Source organism: Gorilla gorilla, chromosome 14, assembly GCF_029281585.2.
Source record: "Gorilla gorilla gorilla isolate KB3781 chromosome 14, NHGRI_mGorGor1-v2.1_pri, whole genome shotgun sequence".
Taxonomy (NCBI): Eukaryota; Metazoa; Chordata; class Mammalia; order Primates; family Hominidae; genus Gorilla; species Gorilla gorilla.
In genome coordinates, this window is record NC_073238.2 from 110,200,862 (window position 1) to 110,222,818 (window position 21,957).

General features: G+C 46.1%; 1 protein-coding gene and 1 long non-coding RNA gene across 2 annotated transcripts in view; one reads left to right on the top strand and one right to left on the bottom strand.

Moving 5' to 3' along the window:
- The window catches only part of CLDN10 (claudin 10), a 148,186-nt gene that overhangs the window by 39,567 nt on the left and 86,662 nt on the right, over positions 1-21,957 (top strand). The gene's annotated exons all lie outside the window — the stretch shown is intronic.
- LOC129526426 (uncharacterized) overlaps positions 6,424-21,957 on the bottom strand; it is a 55,315-nt gene continuing 39,781 nt past the window's right edge. Inside the window, exon 4 of the long non-coding RNA XR_008671104.2 lies at positions 6,424-6,943. This is a non-coding gene — a long non-coding RNA (uncharacterized lncRNA). The remainder of the gene's footprint in view (positions 6,944-21,957) is intronic.

Here is a 21,957-nt window from a genome sequence, read left to right on the forward strand (position 1 = left end):
GACAGAGTGAAAACCTAGCTCAAAAAAAAAAAAAAAAAAAAAAGGAGAGAGAGAATCAAGGGTCTCTCTTTGGGCACTGGGTTCCTCCCTAGAACTTCCGTGTGTATTACTAACAACAAAATTGAGAGCACTAGGAAAAATAGCTAATGCATGCTGAGCTTAAGACCTAGGTGATGGGTTAATAGATGCAACAAACCACCATGGCACACATTTACCTGTGTAACAAACCTACACATCCTGCACATGTACCCCAGAACTAAAAATTAAAATTAAAAAAGAAATAACACGGTCTAACAAGGGCTGAGGAAGAGATGGGCCTCGGGTGCCCCAGGCAGCCTGCATGCCAAGTGATGAGGATGGGGGGCCAGGGAACAGCTCCGCCCTCGGCCGCTCACCACCCCAGGATCCTTCAGTCTAGGCTGAGTAGTAATAGCAAATCCCATTCACATCATATTTCATTAGGTTCTCACGTGCCTTATTCAGCTGACCTCTAATGAGAGCATGCATGAGAACCACCCAGAAGGGCTACAGGAACCGAGGGCCGAGGACCGGGTGCCGTCCCCAGAGCTCTGACTCGGCAGGTCAGGGCGGGACTGAGAATTGCATTTCTCACAGGTTCCTGGGCCCTGCTATGCTGCTGGTTCAGGGACCACATCTGGAGAATCACCAGTGAACTCATTTCACAGAAAACCTTCAAAGGCCAGCTCTGCCACCAGGCTGTTAAGCTTCGGAGGGAACAAACCCCTGCCCTGAAGGGGCTCGCCCACAGTGAAGGAAACAGAAATAAAAAATAAAGTATTAGAATGTAATGCAATAGAACAGCGGTCCCCAACCTTTTTGGCACCAGGGACCGGTTTCGTGGAAGACGGTTTTTCCACGGATGGGGATCGCAGGGTAGTTTCAGGATGATTCAAATGCATTATATTTATTGTGCAGGTTATTTGTATTATGATTACATTGTGATATATAATGAAATAATTATACAACTCACCATAATGTAGAATCAGTGGGAGCCCTGAGCTTGTTTTACTGAAACTAGACGGTCCCATCTGGGGGTGATGGGAGACAGTGACAGATCATCAAGAGTGACAGATCATCAGGCATTAGATTCTGATAAACAGCAGGGAACCCAGATCCCTCGTATGTGCAGTTTGCAATAGGGTTCGTGCTCCTATGAGAATCTAATGCCCAGCTGATCCGACAGGAGGCGGAGCTCAGGTGGTGATGTGAGCCATGGGGAGCAGCTGCAGATACAGATGAAGCTTCACTCGCCTGCCTGCCACTCACCTCCTGCTGTGCGGCCTAGTTCCTAACAGGCCACAGACTGGTATCAGCCCATGGCCCAGGGGTTGGGGACCCCTGCAATAAAACAAAGTCTCAAATGGAGGTTAGAGGAGGCTGCTATGAGCACAGAGCGGAGGAATAGGCCCACCTCAGTCAGGGAAGATAAGAACAGGTTAGCCACGGCTTCTAGCAGGGAAGAGAGTAAGAGAACAAATCCAAGAAGAAGCTGTGTATTCAGAAACAGCAGGGAGGCCTGCAAGGGCAATGGCCCTGTCTCAGTGAAACTGGGGAGGAAACCCATATGTAGAAAGGGATGGGGAGAAGAGAATGGAAAAGGCAAGTAGAGATTGATAAGTGCTCCAAGGAGGAGAGAGACCTGGTAAGATCTGCCTTTTGGGAAGCTCATTCCAGGGGGTAGGGCGGAGGAAGATGGGGGCGGGGCAGGCGTGGAGCCAGGCTGGAGGAGGCTGTTCTGTGCTGCAGGTGCCAGAGGGAGGCTTGAGCCCAGAAGAGGCAGGTGGGTGGAGGGCCTGAGCCTAATGGGATCTCAGGGATCTGCCAGTATACGTCTCACATCTTGGTGGAGAGGAGGGTTCAAAACTTGCAGGTCTCTTGTGTTTTGGCTTCACAGACAGAGTGAATCGGCTCCTCTCTGCTAAGGGGTCAAGGACACACATGCTGGTGCCACACAGAGGAGGAAACCTATAAGCCAGGAAGTAGGAGCACACACCCAGTGCTGTCCCACAACTCGGATCAGACGGCAGCAGCTCCCTGCCAGGGATTAAGAGCCCACCCCTGCCCCCTGCTCCCTTGCACTCTACATATTTGTAGGGATGGGGTCAGGGGACATCTCTGTGATTATGGAAGCTCCCTGGTTGGGAGAAATAACCTTGGTTCAAAAGGGAAGCACCTGGTACCCAGCGACTGTAACCAGCCCGGCCTCCTGGGGACCTGGGCAGATCTGCTGAGCCTGATCTCCGCTAAGTTCAAGAGAGGGGAGATGAGGCTCTGCAACCACCATCAGATGCCCCAGCCAATTCTCAGAGACAGAGAGAGCCAGGAGTTTTGCCAGCCCACCTCAGCTGTGCTGACTGAGCACTGGCCACCTGTGGGCTTCTCTGCTGCTCCCCAAGGGAGGGAAGTGGCCAGCAGGGTTTGAAAGAGTTTCAGTGCTGTTTGCCCCAATGGCCTCTGGGCCCCTGGTGAGGGTGACTGGCTTGGAGCTCCAGGAAGGTGGCAAGGGCTCCATTCCCACCTCATCCTCCAGCTGCCTTTCTCTGGGTGGCGTCTCAGTGAAGCCAGCCTGGGGTCTATCCTCATGTGCTCTCATGATCCCAAGCCCACCTGCATGGGTCGAGGGTCCCTGCATCTCTCTCTCTCTCTCTCTCTCTCTGTCCCTCTCTCTCCCTCTTTCCCTCTCTCTCTCTCTCTCTCTGTCCCTCTCTCTCCCTCTTTCCCTCTCTCTCTCTCTCTGTCCCTCTCTCTCCCTCTTTCCCTCTCTCTCTCTCTCTCTGTCCCTCTCTCTCCCTCTTTCCCTCTCTCTCTCTCTCTCCCTCACCCTCTCTCCCTCTGCCTGTCGGGACTCGAGCACCATGGCTCTGCTGTGATGTGACTTATGATTGATGCTGCCCTTGAGCGTGCTGGGTGGTCTTCTATTCTTGTCACAAATCTCTGCCATCTAATTCCACCCCCATCGCCCAGATTGCTTCCTTCCATGTGCCACTCCCCTTCTGGGCACTTGTGGTGATAGGACATATGAGGGGAGGAGCTGGTTTGGGAGGCGCAAAGGCACGATAAACTCGATTTTGAATGTGTCAAATGTGACTTACAGGCAGGTTGACAGGATAGAGATGGATTGTCAACATTTGGTTAGACGTGTGGAGCTCAAGAGGGGAGCCTGAGCTGGTGTCTTAGTCTGTTCAGGCTGCTATAACAAAATGCCTTAGATCAGGTAACTCATAGACAACAGAAATGTATTTCCCACAGTTCTGGAGGGTGGGAAGTAAGTCCAAGGTCAAGGTGCTGATGGATTTGGTGTCCGGTGAGGGCTGCTTTCTGATTCACAGGTGAGTCTTCTCTCTGTGTCCTCACGTGGTGGCAGAAGTGAGGCAGCTCTCCGGAGCCTTCTGTATAAGGGCACTAATCCCATTAATGGGGGCTCCACCCTCAAGATCTAATCACCTCCCAAAGGCCCCACCTCCCAATGCCATCACCTTGGGCATTTGGATTTCAACGTGTGAATTTTGGAGGGACACAGATATTCAGACCATAGCAGCTGTGGGTAAAGATTCAAAGACTCGGGAACAGATGGGACCTCCCAGGCAGTGTGTGAAGGGCAAGGCTGGAACCCTGAACACCAGTGACAAGTAGGAGATGGAGAGAGAAAGGAGGATGCTACCATGTGGATGAAAAGGGGCTTTAACACATATTGCTCAGGTGGCCTCACTATGAAATAACAGGACAGATGAAGTCACTGAGTCTCGGGGCACCTTCACAATTTCTCACAGCTGTTAGTGGCAGAGCCAGGTCTCCAACAAGTTCAGAATTTTTCTCTCTACATTTGTTCACTTATTCATTCAACAGTCACTGATTGAGCTCTTTTCTGTGTGTGTACAGGGTCTTGTGTTCATACCATGAGCAGCATAGCAGGGACCCAAGCAAGACTAGGGGGAGAGGCGGGATGCAGACAAGTTGGGAACCAGCCACGCGTCTCCTCCTAGCAGGGGAGTTGCTCTAATAGGTTTTAATTTTATTCAGCTTTGGTGAGGCCAATAGATCAGATGATGACTCTCACTGAAGAGAGAGTTTCTTACTCTCAGATCTAAGAGAAGTGGGCACGCCACGCCATGCAGGGACACCCGGGGCAGCACGAGGGCTGGTCAAGAGGCAGAGGGAGAAGAGAACGTGGCCAGAGCCCTTATTATGGTTTCCACAGGAAGGAGTGGGCAAGGCAGGGTTAGCTAGCTCAGGACTGGCTAGTTTAAATCATTTCAGCAGGCTCTGGGGCATACAGGCTGTTCCTATTTGTCAGATACCTGGTCCTGGATGATTAGGGCAGGGGGATAGTGGCCTGGAGTGTGAGAGCCAGATAAGGGAATTGGTTGGGATGCGAGCTCTGGGTTGGTTTTCATTTGAAAAGCACATCCCCCGGAGGACTCCTTCCAGGGGGAGGGGGACAGTGAGGGAGACATATTATTGGGTTGCACAGAGCAAGGTGTGTCCTGCAGATGCACGCGGGGCAGATGTTAAAGCATCAAGTTTACAGAAAGGAGAAACATGGTTAATACAGAAGCAGAAAAGGAATGCAAAACAGCTAGAGAACAACTGCAAAGGTGCACATGCGGAAACACAGGTTGATGTCCTGCCAACCCTGCTGTGGATGGTCTGTGGACCAGCAGCACCTGGGACTTAGAGAGGCAGCATCTCAACCCCTCACCCCAGACCGAACGAATCTGAATCTGCAACACCCTCAGGTAACCCATATGTATCTTAAGCCATGATAAGTACTGGCATCAGCTGCAGACAGGCCCGTGGACAGATGGAGGAGGAGGAGGAAAACGTGTGGTTCGTTAGGGAGGCTTCTTGGAGGAGTCCTCGAACAATGAAAGCCAGCTTCCATGTGAAAAGAAATGAGATCTTTTGCCTAAAACAGTGGTTCTCAAAATTGGCTGCAAATTGGAATCACCTGCTGTGTTTTAAAAAGCTCTGGAGGCCAGGCACAGTGGCTCATGCCTATAATTCCAGCACTTTGGGAGGCTGAGGCTGGCAGATCATTTGAGTCAGAAGTTCAAGACCAGCCTGGCCAACATGGCAAAACACCATATCAACTAAAATAGAAAAAAAAAAATAGCTGGACATGGTGGTGCATGCCTGTAGTCCCAGCTACTTGGGAGGCTGAGGCATGAGAATCGCTTGAGCCCAGGGAGCTGAGGTTGCAGTGAGCCAAGATCGCACCACTGCACTCCAGCCTGGACAACAGAGTGAGACTCTGTCTCAAAAATAAATAAGCAAGTAAATAAATAAATATAAAAAGCACTGATCCCTGCTTCCAAACACTGGAGATTCAGATTTAATTGAGATAAGGCCAGGATGTAGAGCGTTTACAGAACTCGCCAGGTGATTTAAACATGCAGCCAAGTTAGAGAACCACTGGCCTTTGCCATGCGGAAGATATAATGTGCTGTACCAGGACCAGAGAACAGAGAAACAGAGGAATCAGATGGTTTGAGAGCAAGACCAGGAGTGTGCAGGTCTGCCCGGTTGGGGCGGGGGGCGGTGAACAGGGAGGGTGCGCCTAGGATCCTTCTCCCCTCCCATCCCTATTTGGCTTCCTGGGCCACATTCCTCAGCGCTTCGTTGGTTCTTACCCGGATGCTTGTATTCTGCTTCCCCCTAGTGGTGACTTGCAGTATGGCACAGCTGTCGCTGGCGGTTTCATTAAGGTTCCGCGTTCATCACTAACTTGTGACAGTGAGTTACAGCCTGTGGTCTCGACAGGTGGGATCATCCTAAGAATCATGTCCTGTGAGCATCTTCGCCATGTGACTTCAGGAGTTGCTCCCTCACACGGAGCCTCAGGGAGTTAAAGGTCACTGGCCAAGCACTGCCCTGGCACAGGGCTGCAACTGCAGCCTAAGTGGCTTCCTGTGCGTGAGGTTTAAGGAACTTTCATTTTATTAGCCGGTGGTTAAGTGCCTGTGAGAGCAATCATCAGCAGGTGCAGTGGTAGAAGATAACAAGCTTCCTAATAAATAGTGGCCACCGGCCGGGTGCGGTGGCTCATGCCTGTAATCCCAGCACTCTGGGAGGCCGAGGCAGGCAGATCACGAGGTCAGGAGTTCAAGAACAGCCTGGTCAACATGGTGAAACCGTATCTCTACTAAAAATATAAAAATTAGCCGGGTGTGGTGGCGGGTGCCTGTAATCCCAGCTACTTGGGAGGCTGAGGCAGGGAGAATTGCTTGAACCTGGGAGGCAGAGGTTGCAGTGACCTGAGATCACACCACTGCACTCCAGTCTGGGTGACAGAGCAAGACTCCATCTCACGGGGGAAAAAAAGTGGCCACCACTTAAATCTTTGTAGCAAGAATGGGTTTTACTTAATTATCACATTTCATTCCAATGACAAGCCTGAAGGTATTAGGACTGTCAAATATTTTTATTGCAAATATGCATTACTAAGGCTTATTTTTTAGAAAATACTTAGCTGTATAAAGTCATATTCTTCTCTGAGATGGACATTTAGCAAAAATAAAGTCACAGACTTAATATTATTGTCATGAATAAATGTTTTAAAATTATGAGTGAGAAAGAACATTAACTAGAGAAAATGTTGCTACATCACTTTCAAAATAAGCACATATTTTAAACAGACATGGTTTGCAGAAGAGGATTCTCATCTTACAGATAAGAAAACAAACCTGGAGACCTTAAGGAACTTGATCAAGATCACATAGCCAGTGACAGATGCAGGGTTTGAACCCACATTGGCTGGACAGCACTGTCTGTATGTACAGCTCCTCCCACGTCCCCTGCAAGAGTCCAGGGGTTCTCACCTGCTCAAGGGTTTGCAACAGAGACTTCACTTGAATCCCTGATTGAGTCTCTGGTTCCTCCAAGCTCCCCTAGTTCCTCTTTGTATTAGTCCATCTTCACACTGCTAATAAAGACATACCCGAGACTGGAGAATTTATAAAGGAAGGAGGTTTAATGGACTCACAGTTCCACATGGCTAGGGAGGCCTCACAATCATGGCGGAAGGCAAGGAGGAACGTCACATCCTACATGGTGGCAGGGAAGAGAAAACTTGTGAAGGGGAGCTCCTTCTTATAGAACCATCAGATCTTGTGAGACTCACGATCACAAAAACAGCATGGAAATGACCCGCCCCCATGATTCAATTACCTCCCACCGGGTCCCTCCCACGACACATGGGAATTGTAGGAGCTATAATTCAAAACGAGATTTGAGTGGGGACACAGCCAAACCATCTCTCTCTTCTTTCCAGTTTCACATTGACTCAGACACTTCCTTCGGTAGAGCAGTCTCTGAAGGCCCCGTATTAGGGGAGAATGCCCTTGCCCAGTCCTGGCAGAAAACCTCTCTCTACAGCTCACACCCAGAGCTGGGCTCAGGCCAGACGAGGAAGAGAGATAATGAGAGAAATAGGAAGCGTTTGAAGCTGGCAGCCATAGTGGTCCCCTGAGCTGGCTGGTTCCTTTTCTTCTCCCCTGAAGCTCCTGCCCACTGGGAGCCAGCTCCTGTCCACCCTACCCCAGTTTCAAGAGTTCCTGAAACTCTGGTGTGAACCAGAACCACTGGGAAACTTGTTAGAATGCAGATCCCTTGGCTCCACCCTCAAAAATTCTGATTCAGGATAATCAAAAACGGGACCCAGGAATTTGCATTTTAAGCAAACAACCCACGTGAATTCTGCTGCATGGGGTCCTCAGAACACACGTTGAGAAACATTCAATAGACACGCTATTCACATTCAAGAGTACCAATGAAGGCCCATAAGCTATGTTGAAATACTTAGAAGTTATCTATCAAGTGAATAAACTGTCAAATATATATACATAACTACATGGCAGGCTAGAATTCCTGGGCTCTAGAGCCCAAGCCGGAAGGTAATGGGACAGCAAGAGCTAACCCCCAGCTGCCATCCTTCCCCTTTGTCTTCCCACTTTATGCCATGAGGAACTTGCTTCTTGAGCAAGAGGACACACCATCCATAAATTCAAGCACAGGCACTCTCTGTCCACCCTGTAACAGCTGCATCTTGACCACCTATTGGGCTAGAATGGACCCCAGAGAGGAAGCTGGCATTGACCCTGGAGGCAGAAAATTCCCAGGCACTCAGAGCATGGCCTAGATGGGGAAGAGGTTCCAGAAGGACGCATGCCCTTGACCTTGCGGACTCGTAATTTTAAAACATTTATTTATTATTAACTATAATGTTAAATCTGTGACTCAGTGCAGACCTTGCCTGCACTGAGGGGAGGGGCAGCAGAGGATGGCCAGGGCAGAACCCTCTAAGCTGACATTTCTCCAACATTCATGGGAATAGAAATTTCCTGGGATCTGAATCAGTAGGTCTAGGGCAGGGACCAAGATTCTGCGTTTCTAACAGCCTCCCAGGTAAAGCTGTTGAGGCTGGTCTTCAGACCACAGAATGAAGCAGCAAAGCTGTAAAGCAGGGGTCAGTACCAGGTAGCAAACTTTTAGTCTCTGAGGGCCATGTGGTTTCTGTGGCAATTATTCAACTCTGCTGTTGGGCATGAAACAGCCACAGATGATATTTAAGAGAATGAGCATGGCTGTGTTCTAGGAAAACTTCATTTGTGAACACTGAAATTTGAATTTCAGATAATCTTCCTATGTTGCAAAATATTCTTCTTTTGGGTTCTTTCCATTATTTAAAAATGTAAAAACTTGATCAGGCACAGTAGCTCACGCCTGTAATCCCAGCATTTTGGGAGGCTGAAGTGAGTGGATCACCTGAGATCAGGAGTTGGAGACCAGCCTGAGCAACATGGAAAAACCCCACCTCTACTAAAAATACAAAATTAGCTGGGTGTGGTGGTGCATGTCTGTAATCCCAGTAACTTGGGAGGCTGAGGCAGGAGGATCACTTGAACCCAGGAGGCGGAGGTTGCAATGAGCAAAGATCGCACCACTACCCTCCAGCCTGGGCGACAGAGTGAGATTCTGCCTCAAAAAAGTAAAAACTCAATCATAACGTAACTTAATTGTACATGTAAAAATAAAAGAGTATAATTGGATTGTTTGTAACACTAAGGATAAATGCTTGAGGGGATGGATACCCCATGTTACATGATGTGCTTATTTCGCATTGCATGCCTGTATCAAAACGTCCCATGTACCCCATAAATATATACACCTACTATGTACCCACAACAATTACAAATTTAAAAATTTACAAAAGATTTTTAAAATGTGAAAACATTTTTTACATAGGCTATACAGAAACAGGTCTGGATGGGGAGGTTAGATTTGGCCCAAAGTCTGTAATTTGTTGACCCCTTCTCTAATATATATGGCCCAAGTCAGGCGCCGTGCACGGCTGGGTCTAAGAGCTGTGCTGATCTACAAAGCCCACATGAAGCTGCTGTGGCAGAAAGGGTCTAGAGCCTCACTGAGTCATGTCTTTTGGGGATAGATGGGTCTTCTCGGTGCCCATCAAATCACACCTTCTCGGGCTGCCGTCAGTGCACACCTATGAGACCAATCTTGCTGATCCAGGGCAGGAAGTCTAGTCCAGATCCACCCTGCTGTGTTACCCAGGAGCTCAGATTCAGTCTCAGAACCATCTGGATTGTTTTATTCTCATGATGTACTTAATCCTGATTGAAGTATAAATGAATAAGCTGGCTGGGCGCGGTGGCTCACACCTGTAATCCCAGCACTTTGGGAGGCTGAGGTGGGTGGATCACCTGAGGTCAGGAGTTTGAGACCACCCTGGCCAACATGGTGAAACCCCCATCTCTACTAAAAATACAAAAAATTAGCTGGGCGTGGTGGCATGTGCCTGTAATCCCAGCTACTCCGGAGGCTAAGACAGGAGAATCTCTTGAGCCCAGGAGGCAGAGGTTGCAATGAGCCAAGATCGTGCCACTGTACTCCAGCCTGGGCAACAAGAGCGAAACTCCATCTCAAAAATAAATAAATACATAAATAAGCCCATTAAACATCACAAATTTAATCTGAGGCCAACATTCTTACTGGTGAGAAATGATTCTCCATCGTTCTTGGGAGAAAGTGACACTGCCCGTCCTCAGGCCTGGGAGCTGCTGAGGAGGGGAGAGTGAGGAGGTTGGTTTATGTAAAAGGCGTGGCACTGCCACTCTGTGCAGATTCCTGGAGGATTCACCTGACTACTTATTGATTTTTCATTGAACAGCTTTCTCCTCATTCAGACTGTGGGCTCTCTGAGAAGACGGGGAAACATTATTTGGGGGATTTACCCTTAGGGTGAAAATTATCTAAGCTTATTTCTCAATTTCCCTCTCCTCCCCTCATTTCTCATCTCTAATTTTTTTCTTTCTTTTTTATTAAAATTTTTTGTAGAGACATGATCTCACTATGTTGCCCAGGCTGGTCTTCAACTACTGAGCTCAAGCAATCCTCCTGCCTTGGCCTCCCAAAGTGCTAGGATTATAGGCATGACCCACTGTGCCCAGCCTCTTAATTTTTTAAGCATCACAGGTTGTATCCCCAGAAACCAGACTCTAAAGAGGCATTTCATGAAGGGCTGCCTGTGGGAGGGACCACACCTCTGGAAGGTAGGGGACAGAAGCAGGAGTGGGCAGAGCAGTGACGTTGAGCTACAACCCAAGGCTGACAGTCTCAGCAAACCTCACCAAGAGCTCTGGAGTTAGGTGGACTTTTAGAAACATGCCAAGCATGGCTGAGCTGGCCAAGCCCTTATGCTCCACCATCCATTGGTCACTCGATATGAGCTTCCCCAGGCACGAGTGTGCTATGGTCTGAATATTTGTGTCCCTCCAAAACTCGTATGTTAAAATGCTAACCCCCAAGGTGATGGTATTGGGATGTGGGGCCTTTGGGAGGTGATTAGGTCACAAGGATGGAGCCCTCAGGATGGGATTAGTGCCCTTATAGAAGACACCCCAGAGAGGTCCCTCCCTTATCCCTTCCACCACATGAGGATACAGTAAGAAGACATTGTCTATCAGTTAGGAAGCCAACCCTCACCAGGCATCAAATTTGCTGGTGCCTTGACTTTGGCCTTCCCAGCCTCTAGAATTGTGAGAAATACATTTCTGTTGTTTTTGAACTACTTAGTCTCTGGTAGGATAGCAGCCCAAAAGGACAAAGATAGGGCATGTCCTTGGGTGAGGCAGCTCTCTGCAGCTCAGTCACTTTCTGAGAGGGCTAAGAGCTACAGGCTGACTGCAGCAGCACTTCTAGCAGCTGGGGCCCGATGTCCTTCACTGTCCTTTCTGGGAAGCATATCACAGTATCCACCGCACACCACTCAGCTATCATTCTGTTCAGATACTTCTTGACTGGTCTTTCTACTTCTAATTTGTTCCATGTAGAATCTATCCTAAACACTACCTCCCTAATCTTTCTTAAAGGAAAATATTGGTAAAATATTTCATAGTCTGTCATTATGAATAATTTTGTATGTCATTCCCCTGAAAAGAGGTGTTACAAGGTCAAGTTTTTTCAGTTATGCAGGAAATGTAAGTGTGTAAAGAAGCAGGATGAGGCCAGGTGTGGTGGCTCACGCGTGTAATCCCAGCACGTTGGGAGGCCAAGGTGGGCAGATCACTTGAGGTCAGGAGCTCAAGACCAACCTGGCCAACATGGCGAAACCCCGTCTCTACTAAAAATACAAAAAAAAAAAAAAACAAACCCACAAAAATTAGCCAGGTGTGGTGGCAAGCACCTGTAGTCCCAGCTACTCGGGAGGCTGAGGCACAAGAATCACTTGGACCCAGGAGGTGGAGGTTGCAATGAGCCAAGATTGTGCCACTGCACTCCAGCCTGGGTAACAAAGTGAGACCCTGTCTCAAAAAAAAAAAAAAAAAAAAAAAAAAAAAAAAAAAAAAGAAGCAGAGTGCAATACAACATGGTATGATGGGGTCTTATTTAGTTTGATTTAGTTTGCCTCCACTTCACCCCACTGGTGAGGGAGGGATTCCGCCCTAGCGTTGAGAGGATGGTTGAATGTACGACATCCAAGCCTAGACAGATGAGATGGGCAGCAGGTAATTAGTCACATATGCTCATGGCCCAGGGAAGGACGACACTGCCCCACAGAGAGCCACGTGGGGGTTGCAGTTGGGAACAGAGTGAACCACCAGGAGCTGTGGGAGGCAGGCTTTGTAGTAACAAGAGGGCGAGGTGCCCCCGGTTCCTGTAGGAGGATGTGTTTGGTTTGCTTGGATAGTTCTACAGGCTGACGGGGACCTGAAGCCTAGCACTGCGCCTGGTCCCTTTGATAAGGAGGGTTGCTTGGCTAGAGGACCTTATCCACCAGGAGCAGAGTGGGAGGAGAACTTGCAGTTAATCCATTTGAGCCTCTGTACCCTGATTTTACCAGCCTCCATGGTCAAGGCAGCACTTAATTTTGAATCTTAATTTCAGGCCTTACACCACAGGTCTATGAGTCATTGGAGCTGAATTTCCTATCCAAAGGCATTCAAAATTATTTTCAAATCTGATCTGGCCAAACAGAATTCTACCATTCATCACTGCTGGTTTGCAAGCCCGGACCCACTCCAGATTCCCTAGAATGGCACATCAGGGCATTCCTAATCAGGCCTAATCCATATCTCCTTTCTCTTCATCCCTGCTAAATTTCAGCCTGAGTTTACACACATTCACTGGACAACTTGTGTTTTTGGCATACACAGCTGTATGTTTTTCCTCACTCTATTTCCTCCAGATAAAGACTAGAAATTCTAGCCATGCTTTGAGGCCAACTCAAATATAACCTCCTCCGGGGTGACTTTCCTGGGCATTGCAGGACAAGTGCCTGGATGGCCTTGATAACCCAGATCTTCCCCCATTTTTCACTTGTAGTTCTCAGAATAACTCTAGAATGTGCTGGAAACAACATTCTGAGATAAGGAAAAGCTGTCCAGAACATGCCAGATTCTGTTTCTGTTCCTCTTAGAACAAGATGTCCTCCAATGCTGTGGTCCAGTGATCCCAGTTTCCCCGCAGGGTGTAAAACCCAGAGTGGAGTGCTTTCAGAGTGCCTCGGCCACAGTGCATTGTGGGGCATGTGCAGACAAGACTCCGTCCATTCTGAGTAGCTTCCTGAGCCTTGCAGAATCAGCTCGCAATGGATGCTAGGCTTCTGTTGTGCCTTGCTGCCTATCTGTGATGAATAAAGTTGCTTTGCCTAACTTGTTCTGTGAGTGTTCTGTCTCACTCAACTCCTGCAAGTGGTAGAAATTGCAGCCCAAGATGCAGTAGGTGCATTTTGGGAGGCCGATGTGGGTGGATCACTTGAGGTCAGGAGTTTGAGACCAGCCTGGCCAACATGGCAAAACTCCGTCTCTACTAAAAATACAAAAATTAGCCAGGCATGGTGGCGTGTGCCTGTAGTCCCAGCTACTCTGGAGGCTGAGGCAGGAGAATCACTTGAACTGGGAGGTGGAGGTTACAGTGAGCCAAGATCGCGCCACTGCACTCCAGCCTGGGCGACACAGTGAGACCCCATCTCAAAAAAAAAAAAAAAAAGATGCAATTGGTAGAAGTATCTGGACTCCTCTTCCTGGTGGTTGGTTGGCATAGTGATGATCTTTGCTATCCTCCATGTAGTGGGATCTCCCCTGGAATTGGTAACCAGAGTACAGTGAACCTGCCTCACAGGCATCTCAAACAGAATGAAAGGTGCCTTGCTTTTTATTCCTAAAGATTTTTCTTTTTCCATCCTGGCCATATGATTCAGTAGCCACATTTTAGCCTCTCAGTTGTGCATGTGCCTCCACCTGGCCGCGTTGTGAGCTCTTTGGGGAGGCAGAACTACACTCTCCCTTTACAGCCTCAGTGTTCAACATGTTGCCTGATACTTGGGTGCTCAATCAATGAGTTGCACATGGAAAACTTAAAGAAATAAGGTTTTTGGTGGAGAAAAGAGGTGAAAAGTCATGGCCAAAATGAAGTGGAGATTTTGCTGTTGTCGCTGTGCTATCATCTTTGTGTTGTGTTTCGCACGGATTTGAACTGTCCGTGTCCAGCCTGTTGCTCTTTAGCATGATTCTAACCTACACCTGTGGGTGTTCTCTGCATCTATCTCCTGATTAAGCACATGCTATTCTCACAGGCAATTTGTTCTGGCAACCTATGATGTCGTTTCTAGGAGAACACTCTTGTCCAGTCTCTGCTATCCTAGCATCCTCTTGCTCAGAACTGAAGTTTCCCAAGAAGACTATCTCCTGTTTGCAGGATTTACTTTTCTATTTTTCCCTTAGAGGGTTACCTATGAAGAGAACTTTACACTGATATAAAGTCATCACAAAATCATTTTTGAATATTCAGTACAAATAATGCTGAAGACTGGCTAAAGAGTATGTTATCACTGCTCTAAGCTTTGCATTTGGGTTCATCTGTGGAAGCATAGTAATTCTTGAAATTTCCTCTGCACTTCTCTTAGTTTATCTCTTTCTGTCATGTAGAAGTTATTCATGTTCACATTTTATCTTCCCTCCTAGACCAGGAGTTTCATTAGGAAAAAAAGAAATTTTTCATTATAGAGGATTTGAAACACATACAAAAATAACAGAGAAGAGCATAAACTCTCACATACTTCATGAACTCATGGACAATCTTGTCACATCTGTACTCCCATTCCCTATGGTTCTAAGTTTTTCTAATTTTTTAATTTTTGAGACGAGATCTCACTCTGTTGCCCAGGGTGGAGTGCAGTGGCGTGCTCATGGTTCACTGCAGCCTTGACCTCCCAGATTCAAATGACCCTCCCACCTCAGCTTCCCGATATCTAGGACTACAGGTGCACACCACCATGCCTGGCTAATTTTAAAAAATTTTTTTGTAGAGACAGAGTCTCACTGTGTTGCTCAAGCTGGTCTCGAACCCCTGGGCTCAAGTGATCCTCCTGCCTCAGCCTCCCAAAGTGCTAGGATTACAGGCATGAGCCACTGAGCCTGGCCTAATTTTTTTTTCTTTTTTCTTTTTTTGAGATGGAGTCTCGCTCTGTCACCCAGGCTGGAGTGCAGTGGCGTGATCTCGACTCACCACAACCTCCACCTCCAGGGTTCAAGCAATTCTCTACCTCAGCCTCCCAAGGAGCTGGGATTACCAGCGCCTGCCACCATGTCCGGCTAATTTTTGTATTTTTAGTAGAGACAGGGTTTTACCATCTTAGCCAGGCTGGTCTCAAACTCTTGACCTGGGTGACAGAGTGAGACCCCATCTCAAAAAAAAAAAAAAAAGAAAGATGCAATTGGTGGAAGTATCCACCCACCTCGGCCTCCCAATGTAATAGAATTACAGGTATGAACCACCATGCCTGGCCTCAAATTTTTTTTTTAACAATTTTTTAACAATTTTTTTTCATAAGTTATTGGGGTACAGGTGGTATTTGGTTACATGAGTAAATTCTTTAGTGGTGATTTGTGAGATTTTGGTGCATCCATCACCCGAGCAGTATACACTGCACCATATTTGTAGTCTTTTATCCCTTGCCCGCTCCCACTCTTCCCCCCAAGTCCCCAAAGTCCACTGTATCATTCTTAGGCCTTGGCATCCTCATAGCTTAGCTCCCACATATCAGTGAGAACATACAATGTTTGGTTTTCCGTTCCTGAGTTACTTCACTTAGAATAATAGTCTCCAGTCTTATCCAGGTCACTGCAAACGCTGATAATTCATTTCTTTTCATGTCTGCGTAGTATTCCATCATATATGTATATATATATATATATATATATATGTATATATATATATATATGCCACTATATATATACCACAATCTCTTTATCCACTTGTTGATTGATAGGCATTTGGGCTGGTTCCAGGATTTTGCAATTGTAAATTGTGCTGCTGTAAACACGCATATGCAAGTATCTTTTTGGTGTAATGACTTCTTTTCCTCTGGGTAGATACCCAGTAGTGGGATTGCTGGATCAAATTGTAGTTCTACTTTTTGTTCTTTTTTTTTTTTTTTTTTTTTTGAAATGGAGTTTCTCTCTTGTCACCCAGGCTAGAGTGCAATGGCATGATCTCTGCTCACTGCAACCTCCGGCTCCTGGGTTCAAGTAATTCTCCTGCCTCAGCCTCCCGAGAAGCTGGGATTCAGGCACTCACCACCACGCCAGGCTAGTTTTACTTTTTAGTAGAAATGGGGTTTCACCATGTTGGCCAGGCTTGTCTTGAACTCCTGACCACAGGTGATCCACCTGCCTTGGCCTCCCAAAGTGCTGGGATTACAGATGTAAGCCACCACGCCCGACCCTTCTTTTAGTTCTTTAAGGACTCTCTACACTGTTTTCCATAGTGGCTGTTTATACTGTTTTCCACTGTGGCTAGTTTACATTCCCACCAGCAATGCAGAAGTGTTCCCTGTTCACTGTACCCATGCCAACGTCTACTGTTTTTTTTTTTTTTTGATAATGGCCATTCTTGCAGAAGTGAGGTGGTATCGCATTGTGGTTTTGATTTGCATTTCCCTGATCATTGGTGATGTTGAGCATTCTTTCATATGTTTGTTGGCCATTTATATATCTTCTTTTGAGAGTTGTCTGTTCATGTCCTTGGGCCACTTTTTGATGGGATTTTTTTTTCTTACTCATTTGAGTTTGTTGTATATTCTGGATATTAGTCCTTTGTCAGATGTATAGATTGTGAACATTTTCTCCCACTCCGTGGGTTGTCTGCTTACTGTGCTGACTGTTCCTTTTACCATGCAAAAGTTCTTTAGTTTAATTAGGTCCTAGCTATTTATCTTTGTTTTTATTGCATTTGTTTTTGGGTTCTTGGTCATGAAATCCTTGCCTAAGCCAATGTCTAGAAAGGTTTTTCCAATGTTATCTTCTACAATATTTATAGTTTCAGATCTTAGGTTTAAGTCCTTAATCCATCTTTAGTTGATTTTTCTTTAAGGTGAGAGAAGAGGATCCAGTTTCATTTTCCTACATGTGGCTAGCCAATTATCCCAACACCATTTATTGAAAATGATGTCCTTTCCCCCACTTTATGATTTTGTTTGCTTTGTTGAAGATCAGTTGGCCGTTAAGTATTTGGGTTTATTTCTGGGTTCTCTATTCTGTTCCATTGGTCTGTGTGCCTATTTTTATACCAGTACCATGCTGTTTTGGTGACTATGGCTTTATAGTATAGTTTGAAATCAGGTAGTGTGATGCCTCTGGATTTGTTCTTTTTGCTTAGTCCTGGTTTGGCTATGTGGGCTCTGTTTTGGTTCCACATGAATTTTAGAATTGTTTTTTCCAACTCTGTGAAGAACGATGGTGGTATTTTGATGGGGATTGCATTGAATTTGTAGATTGCTTTTGGCAGTATGGTCATTTTCACAATATTAATTCTACCCATCCATGAGCATGGGATGTGTTTCCATTTGTTTGTGTCACCTATGACTTCTTTCAGCAGTGTTTTGTAGTTTTCCTTGAAGAGGCCTTTCGACTCTGTATCCCAGGGGTTTTGATAGGTTGTGTCATTATTGTCATTCAGTTCAAAGAATTTTTAAATTTCCATCTTGATTTTGTTTTTGACCCAATGCTCATTCAGGAGCAGATTATTTAATTTCCATGTATTTGCATGGTTTTGAAGGTTCCTTTTGGAGTTGAATTCCAGTTTTATTCCACTATGGCCTGACAGAGTGCTTGATATAATTTCAATTTTCTAAATTTATTGAGGCTCATTTTGTGGCCTATCACATGGTCTATCTTGGAGAAAGTTCCATGCTCTGTTGAATAGAATGCAGTTGTTGGATGAAATGTTCTGTATATATCTGTTAAGTCCATTTGTTCCAAGGTATAGTTTAAATCCTTTGTTTCTTTATTGACTTTCTGTCTTGATGACCTGTCTAGTGCTGTTAGCGGAGTATTGAAGTCTTCCACTGCTATTGTGTTGCTGTCTATCTCATTTCTTAGGTCTAATAGTAATTGTTTTATAAATTTCAGAGCTCCAGTGTTAGGTGCATATATGTTTAGGATTGTGATAGCTTCCTGTCGGACAAGGTCTTTTTACCATTAATGTCCCTCTTTGTCTCTTCTAACTGCTATTGCTTTAAAGTTTGTTTTGTCTAATATAAGAATAACTATCCCTGCTCGCTTTTGGTGTCCATTGCATGAAATGCCTTTTTCCACCCCTTTACTTTAAGTTTATGTGAATCCTTATGTGTTAGGTGAGTCTCCTGAAGGCAGCAGAGAGTTGGTTGGCGAGTTCTTATCCATTCTGTGGTTCTTCTTTTAAATGGAGCATTTAGACCATTTATATTCAATATTGTATTGAAATATGAGGTACTGTTGCATTCATCATGCTCTTTGTTGCCTGTGTACTTTGGTTTTTTTGTTTTGTTTTGTTTTTCCCTTTTGCTTTTTAACTTGTATTTTTGTTTTATAGGTCCTGTGTAATTTATGCTTTAAAGAGGCTATGTTTTGACATGTTTCCGGGATTTGTTTCAAGATTTAGAGCTTCTTTTAGCAGTTCTTGTGGTGGTGGCTTGGTAATGGCAAATTCTCTAAGCATTTGTTTGTCTGAAAACAGCTGAATCTTTCCTCCATATATGATGCTTTGTTTCACTGGATACAAAATTCTTGGCTGATAATTGTTTTGTTTGAGGAGGCTGAAGATAGGGCTCCAATCCCTTCTAGCTTGTAGGGTTTCTGCTGAGAAATCTGCTGTTAATCTGAGAGGTTTTCTTTTATAGGTTACCTGGTGCTTCTGTCTCACAGCTCTTAAGATTCTTTCCTTTGTCTTAACTTTGGATAACCTGATGACAATGTGCCTAGGTGAAGATCTTTCTGTGACGAATTTCTTAGGTGTTCTTTGTGCTTCTTGTATTTGGATGTGTAGGTCTCTAGCAAGGCTGGGAAAGTTTTCCTCAACTATTCCCCCAAATATGTTTTCCAAGCTTTTAAATGGAGCATTTAGGCCATTTATATTCAATATTGTATTGAAATGTGAGGTCTTCCTCCTCAGGAACATTGATTATTCTTAGGTTTGGTCATTTAACATAATCCCAGACTTCTTGGAGGCTTTGTTCATATTTTATTATTCCTTTTTCTTTGTCTTTGTTGGATTGTGTTAATTTGAAGACCTTGTCTTCAAGCTCTGAATTTCTTTCTTCTGCTTGTTCAATTCTGTTGCTGAGACTTTCCAAAGCATCTGACATTTCTAAAAGTATGTCCAAAATTTCCTGAATTTTTAAATTATTTTTTTCTGTAAGCTATCTATTTCCTTGAATATTTCTCCCTTTACTTCTTGTATCATTTTCTGGATACTTTTGCATTGGGCTTCTCCTTTCTCTGGTCCCTCCCTGATTAGCTTAATAACTAACCTCCTGAATTCTTTTTCAGGTAAATCCGGGATTTCTTCTTGGTTTGGATCCATTGCTGGTGAACTAGTGTGAATTTTTTGGGGGTACTGGACAGTCTTGTTTTGTCATATTACCAGGGTTGATTGTCTGGCTCCTTCTCACTTGGATAGGCTCTGTCAGAGGGAAGGTCTAGGGCTGAAGGCTGTTGTTCAGATTCTTTTGTCCCATGGGGTGTTCCCTTGATGTAGTACTTCCCCCTTTTTCCTGTGGATGTGGCTTCCTGTGAGCCAAACTGCAGTGATTATTGTCTCTTTTCTGGGTCTAGCCACCCAGTGAGTCTAGCCAGCTCCAGGCTGGTACTGGAGGTTGTCTGCACAGAGTCCAGTGATGTGAACCGTCTATGGGTCTCTCAGCCATGGATACCAGCACCTGTTCCAGTGGAGGTGGAGGAGGGTATAATGGACTCCGTGAGGGTCCTTAACTTCGGTGGTTTAATGCTCTATTTTTGTGCTGGTTGGCCTCCTGCCAGGAGGTGGTGCTTTCCAGAAAGCATCAGCTATAGTCATGTGGAAAGGGACTGATGGTGGGTGGGGCCCTAGAACTCCCAAGATTAAATGCCCTTTGTCTTTCCCTACCAGGGCGGGTAGGGAAGGACCATAAGGTGGGGGCGGGGCTAGGTGTGTCTGAGCTCAGACTCTCCTTGGGCAGGTCTTGCTTCAGCTGCTGTGGGGGATGGGGGTGGGATTCCCAGGTCACTGGAATTGTGTACCTAGGAGGATTATGGCTGCCTCTGTTGAGTCATGCAGGTTGTCAGGGAAGTTGGGGAAAGCCGGCAATCACAGGCCTCACCCAGCTCCCACACAAACCGAAGGGTCGGCCTCACTCCCATCGTGCCTCCCCCAACAGCCTCGCGTCTGTTTCCGGGTGGAGGGTGAGATGGGCTTGAAAACTTGCCCAAGGCTTTTCGCCTCCCAGCTGTGGAAGAAAAGGGCTTCAGTTCTTCCCCCTGCATGTGAAGTCTGCACACCAGATTCATGCTCTCCCCCAGGTTCTGGCCAGGAGGCTTCTTGCCCCTTTCAAATTGTTATGAAGTTCAGCTAGAGAATTCCTTCTCCCTATGGAGTTTTACCCCCTGCTCCTCTGGTCACCCTCCTGATGGATCCCTGTGGTGTCAGGCAGGAATGGGCTGCTTGGGGACCCAACGAGCTCCCAGGACCTTTCTGCTGCTTCCTCTACCCTTGTATTTTGCTCGGCTCAGCTCTCTAACTTGACTCAGCTTGAGGTAAAGTTGGAAACTTCTCCCAAAAACAGACCTTCCGCTTCCCCAGTGGCGGTGTGTGTTTGGAAGAGGAGGGTCCCCCTTTCCCACTTCTGCAGTTGGGGCACTCACAGTATTTGGGGTGTCTCCTGTGTCCTGCAGGGGCAGTCCGCTTCCTTCAGAGGGTCTGCAGCGCCTCTCGGGATTGCTGGTTTGTTCTTGCAGTTGATCTGGAGGGTTACTCTCCAGCTGAGGGTAAGGGTCAGTGGACCCTGCAGCTCTGCAGTTCCACCTCTGCCACCCCTGCCACTACCGCCGAGCCAGTGACCTCAGGTACCTTCCCTGCCCCACCCACCCAGACGGGTGCCCCTTCCTTGCCAGCCCAGGTGCACCCACCTGGCCCTAATTTTTTTTTTTATTGTGCTAAAAAATACATGTTATAATTTTGCATTTTAATCATGTTTAAGTATACAGTTCAGTGGTATTAAAGACATCCGCATTGTTATGCAACCATCACCACCACCCATCTCCAGAAAAGAGTTCTTACAAAACCAAAACTCTGGACCCATTAGATGGTAACTCCCCACTTTCCCTCCCCCAGTCTCTGGTAATCATCATTCTACTTTTTGTCTCTGTGAATCTGACACTCTAGATACCCTATATATTTGCCTACCCCCACTTTTTTTTTTTTTTTTTTTTGAGACACAGTCTCACTCTGTCACCTCGGCTGGAGTACAATGGCACGATCCTGGCTCCACTGCAACCTCCACCTTCCGGGTTCAAGAGATTCTCCTGTCTCAGTCTCCCGAGTAGCTGGAATTACAGGCACATGCCACCACGCCCAGCTAATTTTTGTATTTTTTGTAGAGATGGAGTTTCATCATGTTGGCCAGGCTGGTCTCAAACTTCTGGCCTCAAGTATTCAGCCCGCCTCAGCTTCCCAAAGTGCTGGGATTACAGGTGTGAGGCACCATGCCCGGCCATATTTGTCCTTTTGTGTCTGGCTTATTTCACTTAGCACGTTTTCAAGGTTCATCCACGTTGTGCATGTATCAAAATTGCTAATACTATTTTAAATCAAGTTACACATAACATTTGCGCTCATTCATAAATATCTTACTATGTGTCTCTAAAAGATAAAGACGTTTTAACATAACCACAATACCAATGTCACACCTAAAAATAAACAATTAAAAAATAATAGGAAATAAAAAAGGTAGTAGTTCCTTACTACCATCAAATACCCTTCCAGTGTTCAAATTTTGAATTGCCTCATAAAAGATAGATTCTCCACCGTTCTTGAGTACAGAATTCCTGTTTAATTTGTCCTGACAACCCTCCTCTCCCCATAGTAGCTGTCTTGCACACAAAAGATGCTGTCATACTACATTTC